This window comes from Aythya ferina (genome assembly GCF_964211825.1).
Source record: "Aythya ferina genome assembly, chromosome: W".
NCBI lineage: Eukaryota > Metazoa > Chordata > Aves > Anseriformes > Anatidae > Aythya > Aythya ferina.
Genome location: NC_140313.1, coordinates 17,269,226 through 17,289,081, shown reverse-complemented (window position 1 = coordinate 17,289,081; position 19,856 = coordinate 17,269,226). Strand labels below are relative to the sequence as shown.

The window sequence follows — 19,856 nt, the reverse complement described above, 5'->3', positions numbered from 1 at the left end:
CCCGGAGGCAGTATAGTTGTGGGTGGCAGGGAGTATGGGAGGATATGGGCAGGCATCTAGAGCAGTTGGCACCCCCAGTGTTTTGGAAATTCACCCCTGAACAAGTGCAAAATCCTCAAAAACTGGCAGAATGCTTGAAAAAAAGGTGTCGCGATTCTGGCAGTTCCAAAGTAACACAAATCATTGTAACATGCTGGGGCCTGGCTCATGCCTATCGAGCTGCCATGGATACTGCTATCAACTTAGTAACAGACCCTGCGGCCTCTCCAAGTCCCGTGACAGATCCAACGGCCACTGTGACCCCTACGGTGGACTCTGCAGCCGCTCCAGTCCCAGCTCCTGCAGCCGCTCCAGTCCCAGCTCCTGCAGCCGCACCAGTTCCAGCTCCTGCAGCCGCTCCAGCTCCGGTTCCTGCAGCTGCTCCAGTTCAAGCTCCTGCAGCCACACCAGTTCCAGCTCCTGCAGCTGCTCCAGCTCCGGTTCCTGCAGCTGCTCCAGCTCCTGCAGCCGCTCCAGTTCCTGTGGCTGGGTCAGAGAAACGAGCTGTAGCAGTGCAAGTTGACCCTGCAGAGGGTATTCCAACCTCTGTGACAGACCCTGTAACAAGGTCAGAGAAACGAGCAGTAGCAGTGCAAGCTGCCCCTGTAGAGAAGGTGAAAAAATGGTATAGAGATTCAGGTCGTTTAGAACGCAGAGAGTCTTCTGCCAAATCTAGGTATAGAGACGACGGAGACGACGACGACGACGCTGGGCCATCAAGGATTCAGGAAGAGGAAGATGAGGATGCTGAAAAATCAACAGTAACTACCCGAAGCCTAAACGAGCGTGAGTTATGAGATGTGCGAAAAGATTTTGGTCGCTGTATAGGTGAGCAGCTTGTCACCTGGCTGCTCCGATGCTGGGACACTGGAGCCAATTGTGTGGAATTAGAAGGCAGGGAAGCCAAGTGACTGGGATCCCTTGCTAGAGACGCAGGCATTGACAAAGCAATTGCAGATGGAGCACAATCTCACAGCCTCTAGAGGCGTCTCCTGTCAGCTGTGAGGGAAAGGTATCCCTTCAAGGAAGAACTTTTATGTCTACCAGGCAAGTGGACCACTATGGAGAAGGGAATCCAGTACCTGAGGGAATTAGCCGTACGGGAGGTGATTTATGAGGATCCAGACCTCAGACAAACATCCAAAGATCCAGATGAAGTCAGGTGTACACGACCCATGTGGCGGAAGTTTGTATGGAGTGCACCATCATCATATGCCAGCTCATTGGCAATAATGGCCTGGAAAGAGGATGAGGAACCCACAGTGGATGAAGTGGCTAAACAACTCCGGCAGTACGAAGAAAGTCTCTCCTCTTCCTTACAGGCCTGCATCTCAGCTGTGGAGAAACTTTCTGAAAAGGTTCACCAACTTGAAGAGAGATTATTCTCCTCCGCACCTGTACAAAGCAGTGTCTCAGCTATCAGGGGTAGGCGTTCATCCACACAAGGAAGACGATATGGTGGGTACTCACCCCGTGCCACCCTGTGGTTTTACTTACGAGACCATGGAGAGGACATGAGAAAATGGGATGGAAAATCTACCGCGACCCTAGAGGCACGGGTACGTGAGTTGCAAAAGAAAACAATCAGGAAAAAGGGATTCTCTGAAAAGTTTGCTGCTCCAACTTCCAGCAGACAGTCCTTCAAACACAGAAACGAAGAAGATTCTGACCAGGATTAGGGGGGCCCTGCCTCCAGCCAGGGGGAGGAAAGGGACAATCGAGTTTATTGGACTGTGTGGATTCGATGGCCTGGCACGTCAGACGCACAGAAGTATAAGGCTTTAGTAGACACCGGTGCACAATGTACTATAATGCCATCGAGCTATAAAGGACCAGAGCCCATCTGTATTTGTGGAGTGACAGGGGGATCTCAGCAGTTGACTGTATTGGAGGCTGAAGTGAGTCTGACTGGGAATGAGTGGGAAAAGCACCGCATTGTGACTGGCCCAGATGCTCCCTGTATCCTTGGCATAGACTATCTTAGAAGAGGATATTTCAAGGACCCAAAAGGGTTCCGGTGGGCTTTTGGTATAGCTGCCGTAGAGACAGAGGGCATTAAACAATTATCTACCTTGCCTGGTCTCTCAGAGGACCCCTCTGTTGTGGGGTTGCTGAGGGTCGAAGTGCCAATGGCAAGTGCCAATTACTACCACAACTGTGCACTGGTGGCAATATCGCACCAACCGAGACTCCCTGATTCCCATCCATAAGCTAATTCGTCAATTGGAGAGCCAAAGAGTGATCAGCAAGACTCATTCACCTTTCAATAGTCCCATATGGCCAGTGCGAAAGTCTAATGGTGAGTGGAGACTAACAGTGGACTATCGTGGCCTGAACGAAGTGACGCCACCACTGAGTGCTGCAGTGCCGGACATGCTGGAACTTCAGTACGAACTTGAATCGAAGGCAGCCAAGTGGTACACCACAACTGATATCGCTAATGCATTTTTCTCCATCCCTCTAGCAGCAGAGTGCAGGCCACAATTTACCTTCACTTGGAGGGGAGTCCAATATACTTGGAATCGGCTGCCCCAGGGGTGGAAACACAGCCCTACCATTTGCCATGGACTGATCCAGTCTGCGCTGGAGCAGGGGGAAGCTCCTGAACACCTGCAGTACATCAATGACATTATTGTGTGGGGTGACACAGCAGAGGAAGTTTTCGAGAAAGGGAAGAAAATAGTCCAAATCCTTCTGAAAGACGGTTTTGCCATAAACCAAAATAAAGTTAAAGGACCTGCACGAGAGATCCAGTTTTTAGGAATAAAATGGCAAGATGGACGTCGTCAAATCCCAATGGATGTGATCAACAAAATAACAGCTATGTCTCCACCAACTAGCAAAAAAGAAACACAGACTTTCCTAGGTGTTGTGGGGTTTTGGAGAATGCACATCCCAAATTACAGTCTGATTGTAAACCCGCTCTACCAAGTAACCCGTAAGAAGAATGAGTTTGAATGGGGCCCTGAACAACGACAAGCCTTTGAACAAATCAAGCAGGAAATAGTCCATGCAGTAGCCCTTGGGCCAGTTCGAACAGGACCAGATGTAAAGAATGTGCTCTACACCGCAGCCGGGGAGAACGGCCCCACCTGGAGCCTCTGGCAGAAAGAACCTGGGGAAACTCGAGGTCGGCCCCTGGGGTTTTGGAGTCGGGGATACAGAAGACTGAGGCTCGCTATACTCCAACTGAAAAGGAGATATTGGCAGCATATGAAGGAGTTCGATCTGCTTCGGAGGTGGTCGGTACTGAAGCGCAGCTCCTCCTAGCACCCCGATTGCTGGTACTAGGCTGGATGTTCAAGGGAAGGGTCTCTTCTACGCATCATGCAACTGATGCTACATGGAGCAAGTGGGTTGCACTGATTACTCAGCGGGCTCGAATAGGAAACCCCAGTCGCCCAGGAATATTGGAAGTGATTATGGACTTGCCAGAAGGCAAATACTTTGGGATATCATCAGAGGAGGAGGTGGTCCGTGCTGAAGAAGCCCCACTGTACAACCAGTTACCAGAAAATGAGAAGAAACATGCTCTGTTCACTGATGGGTCCTGTCGTATTGCGGGGAAGCATCGGAGATGGAAGGCTGCTGTATGGAGTCCTACACGATGAGTTGCAGAAGCTGCTGAGGGAGAAGGTGACTCGAGTCAGTTTGCAGAAGTGAAGGCCAGTCAGCTGGCTTTAGACATTGCTGAACGAGAAAAGTGGCCAGTTCTCTATATCTCTACGGATTCATGGATGGTAGCAAATGCCATGTGGGGATGGTTACAGCAATGGAAGCAGAACAACTGGCAGCGCAGGGGCAAACCCATCTGGGCTGCTGCATTGTGGCAAGATATTGCTGCTCGAGTAGAGAACCTCGATGTAAAGGTACACCATGTAGATGCTCATGTGCCCAAGAATCGGGCTACTGAAGAACATCAAAACAACCAGCAGGTGGATCAGGCTGCTAAGATTGAAGTAGCTCAGGTGGACCTGGATTGGCAGCATAAAGGTGAATTATTTATAGCCCGATGGGCCCATGACACCTCAGGCCATCAAGGTAGAGATGCAACATACAGATGGAATCGTGATCGAGGGGTGGACCTGACCATGGACGCTATAGCACAGGTTATTCATGACTGTGAAACACGTGCTGCAATCAAGCAAGCCAAACGGTCAAAGCCTCTTTGGTATGGAGGACGATGGCTGAAATATAAATATGGAGAGGCCTGGCAGATTGATTACATCACACTCCCTCAAACTCGCAATGGCAAGCGCCACGTACTTACAATGGTGGAAGCAACCACCGGATGGCTGGAAACATATCCTGTGCCTCATGCCACCGCCTGGAACACTATCCTGGGCCTTGAAAAGCAAGTCCTATGGCGACATGGTACCCCAGAAAGAATAGAGTCAGACAATGGGACTCATTTCCGAAACAACCTTATAGACACTTGGGCCAAAGAACATGGTATTGAGTGGGTGTATCACATCCCCTATCATGCACCAGCCTCCGGGAAAGTTGAACGATACAATGGACTGTTAAAGACTACATTGAAAGCAATGGGCGCTGGGACATTCAAAAATTGGGATACGCATTTGGCGAAGGCCACCTGGTTAGTCAATACTAGGGGATCTGCCAACCGAGCTGGACCTGCCCAATCAAACCTGTTACGTACTGTAGAAGGGGATAAAGTTCCTGTAGTGCATGTAAGAAATATGCTGGGTAAAACAGTCTGGGCTACTTCTGCCTCAGGAAAAGGCAAACCCATTCGTGGAATTGTTTTCGCTCAGCGACCTGGATACATTTGGTGGGTGATGCAAAAGAACGGAGAGGTCCGGTGTGTACCTCAAGGAGATTTAATACTGGGTGAGAATAGCCCATGAACTGAATTGTACCATGTTAATTACTATATAATACTGTATGTTATCACTACCATGACTACTATAGGTGACTAATTAGAATGTATGGAAAAGAGTGTAACCTGAGCATGACATAAATGGTATGGAATAAGGGGTGGATAGATGTCCTGGTTTCAGTTAGAACAGAATTAATTTTCTTCCTGGTAGCTGGTGGAATGCTGTGTTTTGGTTTAGGATGAGAAGAGTGCTGATAACACCCCGATGTTTTAATTGTTGCAGAGCAGTGCTTATGCCAAGCCAAGGACACCTCAGCCTTTCGCTCTGTCCTGCCGACAGGCAGGCTGGGGGTGCAGTAAGAGCTGGGAGGGGACAGACCCAGGACAGGTGACCCAAACTAGCCAAAGGGGTATTCCATCCCATCTGACGTCATGCTAAACAATATATAGGGGTGGCTAGCCGGGGGGAGGGGGCCGGACTGCTCGGGGTTAGGCTGGGCATCGGTCAGCGGGTGGTGAGCAATTGCATTGTGCATCACTTGTTTGTACATATTATTAGTAGTAGTACTATTATCATCATTGTATTATTATTATTATTATTATTGTTATTATTATTTTCCTGTCTTATTAAACTGTCTTTATCTCAACTCACAGGCTTCATTTTCCATTTCTCTCCCCCGTCCCAGAGAGGGAGGGGGGAGGGTGAGCGAACGGCTGTGTGGTGTTTAGCTGCCGGCCGGGTTAAACCACGACAGTCTTTTTTGGCGCCCAACGTGGGGCTCGAAAGGTTGAGATAACGGCAGATCTGACCAGAGTGTGTTAAACTAAAATTGGTTTAAGTATTAAACCTGCTTAATAGTCACTTGTCATAATGCTGATTGCTTTAATCTCAACTCTGCTGCGCCTGTTTTCCAAATTGAGTATTATAGTACATTATTTTCCGTATTTACTCTCTGTCATGTTGTTTATCCTCTCCGGGCCCTGGTTTCAGATCATTATGGTACTGAGTGTTGTAGCAATGGCTTATGAGACGATGAGATATCTGGTCATGACTCTAACTTGGTATTTGTACTCAGTAACATCATCGACTCTGTATTTTGGAAACTGTATCTTGGAAACTATTAGCAATTGTACCTATTGTTTTTTTCCATTAGGGAGTCAATCTGTGGAGGGGAAAGGGGAAGATATTTTTTCTTACTTGATCACTCTCCCTTTCTCCTTCACCACCCTCTTATCCTCCGAGCTTGTTACAATAGCTCTCCAAGATATTGAATATCCTTGGGATACTCAGACCAGCATAGTCTTGTTGTTCTGCCTCCTGAATGCACTTCAGATTCTGCTTAAAGTTAAACAACTACTTAGGAAGCTCATCCGGAGATCTGCCCGGAGGCAGTATAGTTGTGGGTGGCAGGGAGTATGGGAGGATATGGGCAGGCATCTAGAGCAGTTGGCACCCCCAGTGTTTTGGAAATTCACCCCTGAACAACTGCAAAATCCTCAAAAACTGGCAGAATGCTTGAAAAAAAGGTGTCACGATTCTGGCAGTTCCAAAGTAACACAAATCATTGTAACATGCTGGGGCCTGGCTCATGCCTATCGAGCTGCCATTGATACTGCTATCAACTTAGTGACAGACCCTGCGGCCACTCCAAGCCCTGTGACAGATCCAACAGCCACTGTGACCCCTATGGTGGACTCTGCAGCCGCTCCAGTCCCAGCTCCTGCAGCCGCTCCAGTCCCAGTTCCTGCAGCCACTCCTGTTCCAGCTCCTGCAGCCGCAGCAGTTCCAGCTCCTGCAGCCGCTCCAGTCCCAGCTCCTGCAGCCACTCCTGTTCCAGCTCCTGCAGCCGCACCAGTCCCAGCTCCTGCAGCCACTTCAGTCCCAGCTCCTGCAGTCGCTCCAGTTTCAGCTCCTGCAACTGCTCCAGCTCCAGTTCCTGCCGCTACTCCAGTCCCAGCTCCTGCAACTGCTCCAACTCCAGTTCCTGCAGCCGCTCCAGCTCTGGTTCCTGCAGCTGCTCCAGCTCCTGCAGCCGCTCCAGCTCCTGTGGCTGGGTCAGAGAAAAGAGCTGTAGCAGTGCAAGTTGACCCTGCAGAGGGTATTCCAACCCCTGTGGCAGACCCTGTAACGGGGTCAGAGAAACGAGCTGTAGCAGTGCAAGTTGACCCTGCAGAGGGTATTCCAACCTCTGTGGCAGACCCTGTAACAAGGTCAGAGAAACGAGCTGTAGCAGTGCAAGTTGACCCTACAGAGGGTATTCCAACCTCTGTGGCAGACCCTGTAACAAGGTCAGAGAAACGAGCAGTAGCAGTGCAAGCTGCCCCTGTAGAGAAGGTGAAAAAATGGTATAGAGATTCAGGTCGTTTAGAACACAGAGAGTCTTCTGCCAAATCTAGGTATAGAGACGACGGAGACGACGACGACGACGCTGGGCCATCAAGGATTCAGGAAGAGGAAGATGAGGATGCCGAAAAATCAACAGTAACTACCCGAAGCCTAAACGAGTGTGAGTTACGAGATGTGCGAAAAGATTTTGGTCGCTGTATAGGTGAGCAGCTTGTCACCTGGCTGCTCCGATGCTGGGACACTGGAGCCAATTGTGTGGAACTAGAAGGCAGGGAAGCCAAGTGACTGGGATCCCTTGCTAGAGACGCAGGCATTGACAAAGCAATTGCAGATGGAGCACAATCTCACAGCCTCTGGAGGCGTCTCCTGTCAGCTGTGAGGGAAAGGTATCCCTTCAAGGAAGAACTTTTATGTCTACCAGGCAAGTGGACCACTATGGAGAAGGGAATCCAGTACCTGAGGGAATTAGCCGTACGGGAGGTGATTTATGAGGATCCAGACCTCAGACAAACATCCAAAGATCCAGATGAAGTCAGGTGTACACGACCCATGTGGCGGAAGTTTGTGCGGAGTGCACCATCATCATATGCCAGCTCATTGGCAATAATGGCCTGGAAAGAGGATGAGGAACCCACAGTGGATGAAGTGGCTAAACAACTCCGGCAGTACGAAGAAAGTCTCTCCTCTTCCTTACAGGCCTGCATCTCAGCTGTGGAGAAACTTTCTGAAAAGGTTCACCAACTTGAAGAGAATCTATTGTCCTCCCCACCTGAACCAACCAGTGTCCACCGACCAAAAGAGAACACTTGGGAGAAACTTTCTGAAAAGGTTCACCAACTTGAAGAGAGATTATTCTCCTCCGCACCTGTACAAAGCAGTGTCTCAGCTATCAGGGGTAGGCGTTCATCCACACAAGGAAGACGATATGGTGGGTACTCACCCCGTGCCACCCTGTGGTTTTACTTACGAGACCATGGAGAGGACATGAGAAAATGGGATGGAAAATCTACCGCGACCCTAGAGGCACGGGTACGTGAGTTGCAAAAGAAAACAATCAGGAAAAAGGGATTCTCTGAAAAGTTTGCTGCTCCAACTTCCAGCAGACAGTCCTTCAAACACAGAAACGAAGAAGATTCTGACCAGGATTAGGGGGGCCCTGCCTCCAGCCAGGGGGAGGAAAGGGACAATCGAGTTTATTGGACTGTGTGGATTCGATGGCCTGGCACGTCAGACGCACAGAAGTATAAGGCTTTAGTAGACACCGGTGCACAATGTACTATAATGCCATCGAGCTATAAAGGACCAGAGCCCATCTGTATTTGTGGAGTGACAGGGGGATCTCAGCAGTTGACTGTATTGGAGGCTGAAGTGAGTCTGACTGGGAATGAGTGGGAAAAGCACCGCATTGTGACTGGCCCAGATGCTCCCTGTATCTTTGGCATAGACTATCTTAGAAGAGGATATTTCAAGGACCCAAAAGGGTTCCGGTGGGCTTTTGGTATAGCTGCCGTAGAGACAGAGGGCATTAAACAATTATCTACCTTGCCTGGTCTCTCAGAGGACCCCTCTGTTGTGGGGTTGCTGAGGGTCGAAGTGCCAATGGCAAGTGCCAATTACTACCACAACTGTGCACCGGCAGCAATATCGCACCAACCGAGACTCCCTGATTCCCATCCATAAGCTAATTCGTCAATTGGAGAGCCAAAGAGTGATCAGCAAGACTCATTCACCTTTCAATAGTCCCATATGGCCAGTGCGAAAGTCTAATGGTGAGTGGAGACTAACAGTGGACTATCGTGGCCTGAACGAAGTCACACCACCACTGAGTGCTGCAGTGCCGGACATGCTGGAACTTCAGTACGAACTTGAATCGAAGGCAGCCAAGTGGTACGCCACAATTGATATCGCTAATGCATTTTTCTCCATCCCTCTAGCAGCAGAGTGCAGGCCACAGTTTGCTTTCACTTGGAGGGGAGTCCAATATACTTGGAATCGGCTGCCCCGGGGGTGGAAACACAGCCCTACCATTTGCCATGGACTGATCCAGTCTGCGCTGGAGCAGGGGGAAGCTCCTGAACACCTGCAGTACATCGATGACATTATTGTGTGGGGTGACACAGCAGAGGAAGTTTTTGAGAAAAGAAAGAAAATAGTCCAAATCCTTCTGAAAGGCGGTTTTGCCATAAACCAAAATAAAGTTAAAGGACCTGCACGAGAGATCCAGTTTTTAGGAATAAAATGGCAAGATGGACGTCGTCAAATCCCAATGGATGTGATCAACAAAATAACAGCTATGTCTCCACCAACTAGCAAAAAAGAAACACAGACTTTCCTAGGTGTTGTGGGGTTTTGGAGAATGCACATCCCAAATTACAGTCTGATTGTAAACCCGCTCTACCAAGTAACCCGTAAGAAGAATGAGTTTGAATGGGGCCCTGAACAACGACAAGCCTTTGAACAAATCAAGCAGGAAATAGTCCATGCAGTAGCCCTTGGGCCAGTTCGAACAGGACCAGATGTAAAGAATGTGCTCTACACCGCAGCTGGGGAGAACGGCCCCACCTGGAGCCTCTGGCAGAAAGAACCTGGGGAAACTCGAGGTCGGCCCCTGGGGTTTTGGAGTCGGGGATACAGAGGATCTGAGGCTCGCTATACTCCAACTGAAAAGGAGATATTGGCAGCATATGAAGGAGTTCGATCTGCTTCGGAGGTGGTCGGTACTGAAGCGCAGCTCCTCCTAGCACCCCGATTGCTGGTACTAGGCTGGATGTTCAAGGGAAGGGTCTCTTCTACGCATCATGCAACTGATGCTACCTGGAGCAAGTGGGTTGCACTGATTACTCAGCGGGCTCGAATAGGAAACCCCAGTCGCCCAGGAATCTTGGAGGTGATTATGGACTGGCCAGAAGGCAAATACTTTGGGATATCATCAGAGGAGGAGGTGGGTCGTGCTGAAGAAGCCCCACTGTACAACCAGTTACCAGAGAATGAGAAGAAATATGCCCTGTTCACTGATGGGTCCTGTCGTATTGTGGGAAAGCATCGGAGATGGAAGGCTGCTGTATGGAGTCCTACACGATGAGTTGCAGAAGCTGCTGAGGGAGAAGGTGACTCGAGTCAGTTTGCAGAAGTGAAGGCCACTCAGCTGGCTTTAGACATTGCTGAACGAGAAAAATGGCCAGTTCTCTATCTCTACACTGATTCATGGATGGTAGCAAATGCCCTGTGGGGACGGTTACAGCAATGGAAGCAGAACAACTGGCAGCGCAGGGGCAAACCCATCTGGGCTGCTGCATTGTGGCAAGATATTGCTGCTCGAGTAGAGAACCTGGCTGTGAAAGTACGTCACGTAGACGCTCATGTGCCCAAGAATCGGGCTACTGAAGAACATCAGAATAATCAGCAGGTGGATCAGGCTGCTAAGATTGAAGTAGCTCAGGTGGACCTGGATTGGCAGCATAAAGGTGAATTATTTATAGCCCGATGGGCCCATGACACCTCAGGCCATCAAGGTAGAGATGCAACATACAGATGGAATCGTGATCGAGGGGTGGACCTGACCATGGACGCTATAGCACAGGTTATTCATGACTGTGAAACATGTGCTGCAATCAAGCAAGCCAAACGGTCAAAGCCTCTTTGGTATGGAGGACGATGGCTGAAATATAAATATGGAGAGGCCTGGCATATTGATCACATCACACTCCCTCAAACTCGCAATGGCAAGCGCCACGTACTTACAATGGTGGAAGCAACCACCGGATGGCTGGAAACATATCCTGTGCCTCATGCCACCGCCCGGAACACTATCCTGGGCCTTGAAAAGCAAGTCCTATGGCGACATGGTACCCCAGAAAGAATAGAGTCAGACAATGGGACTCATTTCCGAAACAACCTTATAGACACTTGGGCCAAAGAGCATGATATTGAGTAGGTGTATCACATCCCCTATCATGCACCAGCCTCCGGAAAAGTTGAACGATACAATGGACTGTTAAAGACTACATTGAAAGCAATGGGCGCTGGGACATTCAAAAACTGGGATACGCATTTGGCAAAGGCCACCTGGTTACTCAATACTAGGGGATCTGCCAACCGAGCTGGACCTGCCCAATCAAACCTGTTACGTACTGTAGATGGGGATAAAGTTCCTGTAGTGCATGTAAGAAATATGCTGGGTAAAACAGTCTGGGCTACTTCTGCCTCAGGAAAAGGCAAACCCATTCGTGGAATTGTTTTCGCTCAGGGACCTGGATATACTTGGTGGGTGATGCAAAAGAACGGAGAGGTCCGGTGTGTACCTCAAGGAGATTTAATACTGGGTGAGAATAGCCCATGAACTGAATTGTACCATGTTAATTACTATATAATACTGTATGTTATCACTACCATGACTACTATAGGTGACTAATTAGAATGTATGGAAAAGAGTGTAACCTGAGCATGACATAAATGGTATGGAATAAGGGGTGGATAGATGTCCTGGTTTCAGTTAGAACAGAATTAATTTTCTTCCTGGTAGCTGGTGGAATGCTGTGTTTTGGTTTAGGATGAGAAGAGTGCTGATAACACCCCGATGTTTTAATTGTTGCAGAGCAGTGCTTATACCAAGCCAAGGACACCTCAGCCTTTCGCTCTGTCCTGCCGACAGGCAGGCTGGGGGTGCAGTAAGAGCTGGGAGGGGACAGACCCAGGACAGGTGACCCAAACTAGCCAAAGGGGTATTCCATACCATCTGACGTCATGCTAAACAATATATAGGGGTGGCTAGCCGGGGGAGGGGGCCGGACTGCTCGGAGTTAGGCTGGGCATCGGTCAGCGGGTGGTGAGCAATTGCATTGTGCATCACTTGTTTGTACATATTATTATTAGTAGTACTATTATCATCATTGTATTGTTATTATTATTATTATTATTATTTTCCTGTCTTATTAAACTGTCTTTATCTCAACTCACGGGCTTCACTTTCCATTTCTCTCCCCCGTCCCAGAGAGGGAGGGGGGAGGGTGAGCGAATGGCTGTGTGGTGTTTAGCTGCCGGCCGGGTTAAACCACGACAGACGTGCAATTTTCTTCATTTCCTTTACAAGTTCATTTACAGCTTTTCTTTCTGTTGTGGTTTAACCCAGCTGGCAGCTAAACACCACATGGCCGTTCGCTCACCTCCCCCCCTCCCTCTCTGGGATGGGGGAGAAACAGGAAAGTGAAGCCATCCGCTGTCCGATGCCCAGCCTAACCCCGAGCAGTCCGGCCCTCCTCCCAGCTCTTGCAACCCCAGCCTGCCCGTTGGCAGGACAGTGAGAAGCTGAGACGTCCTTGGCTTGGTGTAAGCACTGCTCTGCAACAATTAAAACATCAGCATGTTATCAGTACTCTTCTCATCCTAAGCCAAAACATAGCATTCTATCAGCTACTAGGAAGAAACACCCTCATCATCAATCTTTGAACAGCCATTACTAAAGTTAAATTTTCCTCCTTCTTGTGCTAGTAAATAATCCAAAGCTAAGCGATTTTGATACAAAATAGTTTTCATCTTGGTATTTTGCTTTGCAATTAATCCAAGTGCATCTCTGGTTTTATTTACAACTATTTCTATTACAGCTTGTAACCTAATTATTCTATTAAGCATATATATTGGGGTCCTATAGCCCCAGGATCTGTCTTCTGCCCACATAGCTGGATCATAATAGGCAAACACCTTCAATCAAGGGGTTGGGCCCGCTTTCAGGGTCGATTCAGGCTTGTGTTACCATTCAGCCTGTTGGGGTGATCCAGCTCCTGGAAAACAAATCACAATTTTATATGGGTTTAAAAAAAGAGGTTCTTATGTTATTTTCTCGGGACAACCTGACCTTAGTGTGGGAGAAGTCCAGTCGAGGCCCTCTCACTCAGCAGTCAATACCCATAGGGGTTGCCTCCCTCGGTAGACCATACACACCGCAGTGGAGGGTCCTGCCCCGGTCTTGCCTTCTCCCTTTCCTCCCTTCAGGCTTGTCCTCTTTATCTGGTGCCCTTAATTCATGCAGAGCCTCGTTGCCAGAATATTAGTTCTTTAGCTTTAGTTTCAGTTCCCCAGGAGCAGACTCAACCCTCCAAGTTTTGGTAGTTACTGGTCCTTTTATTCTGGATGCGTGGGTCCAACCCCTTTCTGCTGTTCTCACAGCTGTTTCAGTAGTCAGTAAAACAAGGTACAGTCCCTCCCATCGGGGGTTCAGTGATTCTTCCCTCCAGGTTTTTTTTTATTAAGACCTTGTCTTTTGGTTGTATCTTATGAATAGCAAATCCTAAAGGTGGTGTTTGAGCCATCATTCCAATTTCTCTTAGCTCTTGTAATCTCCTTCCAATAGTAATTATATATTTCTGGATGCTATGATCCTCAACTACATTGTTCCCTAGAGGCATCCCTTGAGAAGAAGGCATACCATATAACATTTCATATGGTGATAATCCAGTCTCACTGTGTGGTTTAGTTCTTATGTTTAGAAGTGCCAATGGTAAGCATTTTGTCTAGGGCATTTGTGTCTCGATTATTAATTTAGCCAATTGTTGTTTTATTGTTTGATTCAATCTTTCTACTTTCCCTGAGCTTTGTGGGTGCCACGGAGTATGGTATTCCCACTGAATATCTAATGATTGACGTAATAATTTTATTATTTTAGAAGTAAAGTGTGTGCCTTGATCAGAATCAATGTACTGGATTATCCCATATCTAGGTATCAGGTGTTCTAGTAGAATTTTTACCACCATTTGTGCTGTAGCTCATGCTACGGGATAAGCTTCTACCCATTGTGTTAAATGATCTACTATTACCAATAGATATTTTATCCTCCCTACCTTGGGCAATTCAGTGAAATCAACTTGTACTTTCTCAAAAGGCCTATAAGCTGTTTTTCTCCCTCCCGTGGCTGCTTGTCAGTGGCTGCTTGTCAAAACACTTTCTTATTTATCTTCTGACAAGTTAAGCAACGTTGTGTAATTTGCTTTGCTATTTCAAAAAAAAAAAAAAAAAACAACAATACAACCAAATTGTTTTAGTAAATGATCACTTCACACCTTTGTACCCCAATGTGTCTGTGCATGCAAACGTTCCAATATTTGCTTCGCATAAGCTTTTGGCAATCTCTCTCGCCTGTCTGGCAGTGTCCATTTTCCTTGTTCTAACTTAGCCCCTATTTTCTCCAGTTTAGTTTGTTTGTTTTGTTTTGTTTTCCATTGCATTTCAAAGTTGGTCCAAAAATTCCATAGGGGTTTCTTTTGGACCTTGTTGGAACAGATTCTCAATTCCCAATTTAACCAGATTTTGGTATTTACCATTTATTATTTCCGGGGTGACTATAGTCTCAGCGTGGGGTCGGTCAGGGGAATGCAGTTGTCAACAGTTCCCTGAGAGGTCCCACTGGCAATCTGAGCTCACACATGAACTCAGGTTGTTTTAAGAGTTAGCTGCTTTTCTGTTTCGGTGACAACTCTCTAGATCTCGGCCTCGGGTTGAGGCGGAACTATGAACATTCCTACATCCTCTTTTCCTGCTCATTCAACTTCAAACAGCTCTGTCAAATACTACATGCCACACCTTTAACACCTTCAACAACTCTTTTAACCCTTCCTTTGATGAAGGTCACATTCATCATACCATGCAGCCCTAGCATTGTTCCATATTGACACGAATCAGATGAACACATTTCACAGCATCGTTCGTTTTCCCTCCACTAGTGCTTAAAGTAGGACAGATGAACTGTTGATTTGTTGAGTTATTGGCTACGGAGTGTTTCTCACAATTTGGGGGCTCGTCCGGGATCCAGTCACCTACTGGGGAGTCCCACCGCCGCAGCAGCAGGAAGGCATGCCCCGCTGATTTCAGCGGTCCTGTGCATCGAGGGTGGCGGTTCTGCGGAAAGCTGACAGAGGGCCCGAGACTGGTTAAAGAGGCAGGATCCGTGAAGTAGTGGGGAAAGGAAGAAGGTAGGCACTCTGGGTTTTTAAGAATCGATCCGGTAACTCTGTGCACAGACCAAGGTAAGAAATATTAAATATTGCCTTGTGGGTCAGGTGATCTGGTGTATGGTAAGCCCTTGCACGGGGAAGTGCTGGCACTACACCAGGGGAATCTGGTGTACGGTAATCCTTGCACGGGGAAGTGCTTGGAAGTACACCAGGGAATCTGGTAAACTCAGGTGTGCAGTAACGCTTGCACAGGGAAGTGCTTGGCGGTACACCCCCATTTTTCAGTACATTGGTGTGTGGTACACTGCAGAAGGGAAATTTCTGTAGCACATACTGGCGAGGGTTAGGAAAAATGGGAAAATATGAGTTCCTGGGGGAGTGCCTACTAATAGTTCTTCCTGAAGAATGATAAGAAATTGGAAACATAATCCCAAAATTAGAGGGATTGTAAAAGAAAAGTAATTAAAAAAAAAAAAAAAGGTTAAATATTGTGTATCAGTCTGGACAAAAGAATCAATTAAGGAAACAGCAGTATTTTGGCCAAAATACGGGTCTGATGAAAATTCAGGCTTTAAATTTATGTGTAAACAATAAGATTCCTTTTTCAGAGAAGGAGCCAAGTTATGCTCCCTATAATCTTAACATTGAACTGGTGGCAGCAGCAGTCACTCCAGGAAAGGAGACAGGGACTGTAATTAACACTGTCCCTAAAGAAGTATCATACTCTAGGCTCTGGCAAGAATTAGAACAAGGTAGAAGATATATTGAGAATTTTGCCTTCCCTGATACTAACAGTACTAACACTAACTGTGTATCCTCTTAGGTGAACTACCCCTCCTCCTTACAAGCAGAGAGGTTAGGACTTTTAAGAAGGAGAGGAAGTCTTTATTCAAGGACCCCAACAGCCTAGCTGAACAATTAGACCAGTTCCTACGACCTGACTTATACTCTTGGGGGAGGGAATTATGTCTATAAGTATGTTGTTTACAGGGAAAGAAATGGGAATGATCAGGAGGAGAGCTGCTATACAAGAATGGGAAAGAGCTCATCCTCCAGGACCAGGGGTAATACCGGCAGGGCAGAAATACCCACTTGCCAATCCTGGCTGGAATAATAATAGTGTGCAACACAGAAATCATATGAGAGACTTGGGGGTCAGAATGAGAAAGTACTTGGGGATGAGACCTGAGGACCCAGTATCCCAAGGGCTCTTGAAAGTTCATTGTGTGATTAAAGCCTGGCAAAATACGCAGAAAATGCTTCAGAAGGTGGGGGGATGTAGTGAACAGTCACTGGGGGACCCTCCTGCGGGAGGCCCTGGAGGTGTGTGTCTGGAGGGGAGATAAGAAGGAAAAAAAAAAAAAAAAGAGAGAGCGAAACTAATGGTATTGACAGTGCAGCAGGTAGTGAGGCAGAGGGTTGGAGAAAGATGAATAAAATTTTAAGGGGGAGTCAGGGCCAGGATGGAAAGGGGAGGAAGAGAGATGAAGGAATGGCAGGCAAAGAAGGCTGCCTGTGTTGTGGCCCGAGTCCTAGCAGGGACAGGCTTTGATAAGATGTTTTAAGTGTGGCCAGGCTGGCCACTTCGAATAGGAATATCTGGAGTGGAAGAAGGAGGAAAGAAGGAAAATGAGGTGAAATATGCTATATTGATATGTTCTTTCAGTATCTTGGAGGGAAAAGGTATGGAATTAAGTTGGACCCTGACTGAGCCTTTGGTGCAGGTATTAGGAAAGTACAGGCTGGAAAAAGATAAAGGAAGTGTTAAAAGGGTTGCTGAAGGTGTTAAAGGTGTGTCACGTAGTATTTAACAGAGCTGTTTGAAATTGAATGAGCAGGGAAAGGTGATGTAGGCATTATCTAAGTAACAGTCTAGAAGTTTTGGTATATTTGCATATTTGCTGTGGTGTTTGGTCAGTTTCCCAAGCATCGGGGAGGGGGGAACAGCCTGCTCCACCAGGGGCCTCTCCAGCGGCCGCAGGGGGGCTTCGGCTCCAGCGCCTGGAGCGCCTCCTCCCCCTCCTTCTGCACTGACTTAGGTGTCTGCGGGGGGGGGGGGGGGGGGGTTCTCGCTCTCCCAACTGCTGTTGAGCAGCAGGTTTTTTTTTGTTTCTTTGTTTGTTTGTTTTCGTGGATGAGCTCTCACAGAGGCACGGACTGTATTGCTCATGGCTTGGCTCTGGGCAGCACTGGGCCCCTTTGGGGCCAGATGAAATTGTCCCTTATCTGCCACGGGGAGGTTTCTGGGTTTTTCTCACGGGGGCTGCCACTGCAGTTTCTCACCCCTACACCCCTCACACCCCCCCGAACCTTGCCATCAAACCCAATCCACTGGGGAACAGCTAGGTCATTACTGACTTGTAAAGTATCAGGGATTAAATTAACTAATGAAACCCTAAAAAGTGATGGGGGTAGAAGGGGCTGGGATAACAGTGCCACTTTTGGGGGATACCAAGCTGAGACTAGGGGATAAAATGATCACTGGGTAATTATTGTATGTACCCAAGGCAGGGACTAACTTGTTGGGAAGGGATTTGATGATTAAATTGGGCATTCAAATAGTAAATTGTTAGACTGGAATAACAGTGTTATGAATGGAGTGCTCTCTGGCCCTGAGAGCAAACATACATGTATATTCACCTCTGACTGGAAAGACCCTGAAATGGGGGCGGAAGCAACAATATAGGTGGACAATTTTACCTCAGAGGTTTACAGGGCCACCTATCTATTTGGGTAAGTTCTAAAAAAAGATTTTGGAGCAATTACAACCTCCCAAGGAGGTATTAATGTTAACAAATATGTGGATCGTTTTCTATTGTCAGGACAGGAGAAAAGAGTTGTGAAGAAAGCTACTAACAAGCTATTCAGCTTTCTGGGAAAGCAGGGCTTGGGAGTATTAAAAAAAAAAATAAATTACAATATGGAGAAAGAGAAGTCAGGTATTTAAGGCATCTAATGTCTGAAGGAAAACAAAGAATAAATGCAGAGAGGATTCAGGGAATTGTTGAAAATTAAGAAAGAACTAAAAAGTTTTAAAAGAAAGATTTTTTTAAGGAATCAGGAGCCATGAAGTCTGAAGGAAAATCGATACTCCCTGATGGGAGAGAAATGCTGAATAAAGTGATAATGAGGCAAATATTAACTGGTTTACATCAGAAGAGTCATTGGGAGGTGCAAGCAATGTGTGATGTTGTGCTAAGAAAGTATGTCTGTATAGGAATATACACTTTAGGGAAGCACATATGTAGAGGATGTACCATATGCCAAAAGGTAAATAAAAAGGTCTTCTGTAACCTATCTAGAGGGGGACGGTGTTATAAATTAGACCACACAATTTACTGGTCTATTGAAATTATTTTATTAATCAAGTAAGCAGACACAAGCAAAACAGCGCTGGGCGGCTGGGGAGTCTCCGCTCCGCAACAGCACACACCTTCCCTTTTCAGTGTTGCTGTTTTATAGCAGTTGAATTCCAGCTTATCAGGACTTGTTGAACTGGCTGAGGCTGCGCAGTCTATTGTTGAGAGGGGGGTCGTTGTTCCTCTGCTTCGTGTTCAGGTGGGGGAAGTGAAGCGGCAAAAAGGATGTCTTGTGGTAAGGAGTTTTACAGAGTCTGGTTTTACTCAAGGATGTTCACCCAACACCCCCTCCTGGTATCTGCTTAATCGTCCCCCTTTATCGAGGCCATTCAATTGTACAACCTTATCTCCTCAGCAGATTCTTCAAATTCCTCAAAGACAATGAACAAACCCCCCCACTAATTTATCACAATTCCCCCCTTTTTTTTTTTTTTTTTTATACTCCATTTTGTTCATTGAACCTTTGTAACATTCGTTTACTGAGAGCGAAGTCACCAGCATCTTTCATTTCTTGTTCGAGTGGTTCATATTTTGCACGTATTAGCATGAGATGAGCTGCCTCTAATCGGCTCTTTACTATGGCTACCACTCGATTGAATATACATGGTCCAAATGTAAGTACAATTATAAGCAGTATCAAAGGTCCCGCGATAGTAGACAACAAAGTAGTAAGCCAAGGTGAGTAATTGAACAAGGATTCATACCAATTTTGACGATCATCATTTTCCCTTTTTCGTTTTTCTAATCCTTCCCGCAATTTGGTCATGGTATCTCTTACCACCCCAGTATGATCTGCATATACACAACATTCTTCTCGTAGGGCTGCACACAGCCCTCCTTGTTGTAAGAAAATTAAATCCAATCCCCTGCGGTTTTGGAGTACCACTTCAGACAATGACCTAACCGATTTTTCCAAAGCCGTTATTGATTGCTCTATGCGGGCCAGATCCTCATCTACAGCAATACGCAGGGAAGTAAATTCCTGACTTTGTTTTATTAGGGAAGCAATTCCAGTCCCTGCTCCTGCAGCCCCAAGAGTCATCAAAGTAGCTATAGTAATAGCTGTAACTGGTTCCCTTTTTATCAAGTGGTATGCTGCCACAGTATGGTGTGTGTACATATACTCTTCAGAGTGGTATAGAATCCTTGGTACAATTACTACTTGCACACAAAAATCATGAGATGCATTAAACAATTTCAAAGATAAACACGGTGTTGCCCCGATCGATGAACACACCCATCTGGTATTATTAGCTGGGATTAACCACTGATGTATCTGGTTTATTTCTTGGGTATCACTACATAATTCCTTCCTGTCTTTTGGGATC

The 19,856-nt window shown here is 47.0% G+C and overlaps 1 long non-coding RNA gene across 1 annotated transcript; it reads left to right on the top strand.

Annotated features, from left to right (window-relative positions):
- The first annotated feature begins 17,695 nt into the window (after window positions 1–17,695).
- LOC311426464 lies at window positions 17,696–18,180 on the top strand. Its single transcript, XR_014686782.1, has 2 exons — window positions 17,696–17,876; window positions 17,908–18,180. It is a non-coding gene; the product is annotated as an uncharacterized lncRNA (long non-coding RNA).
- The last annotated feature ends 1,676 nt before the right edge of the window (window positions 18,181–19,856 follow it).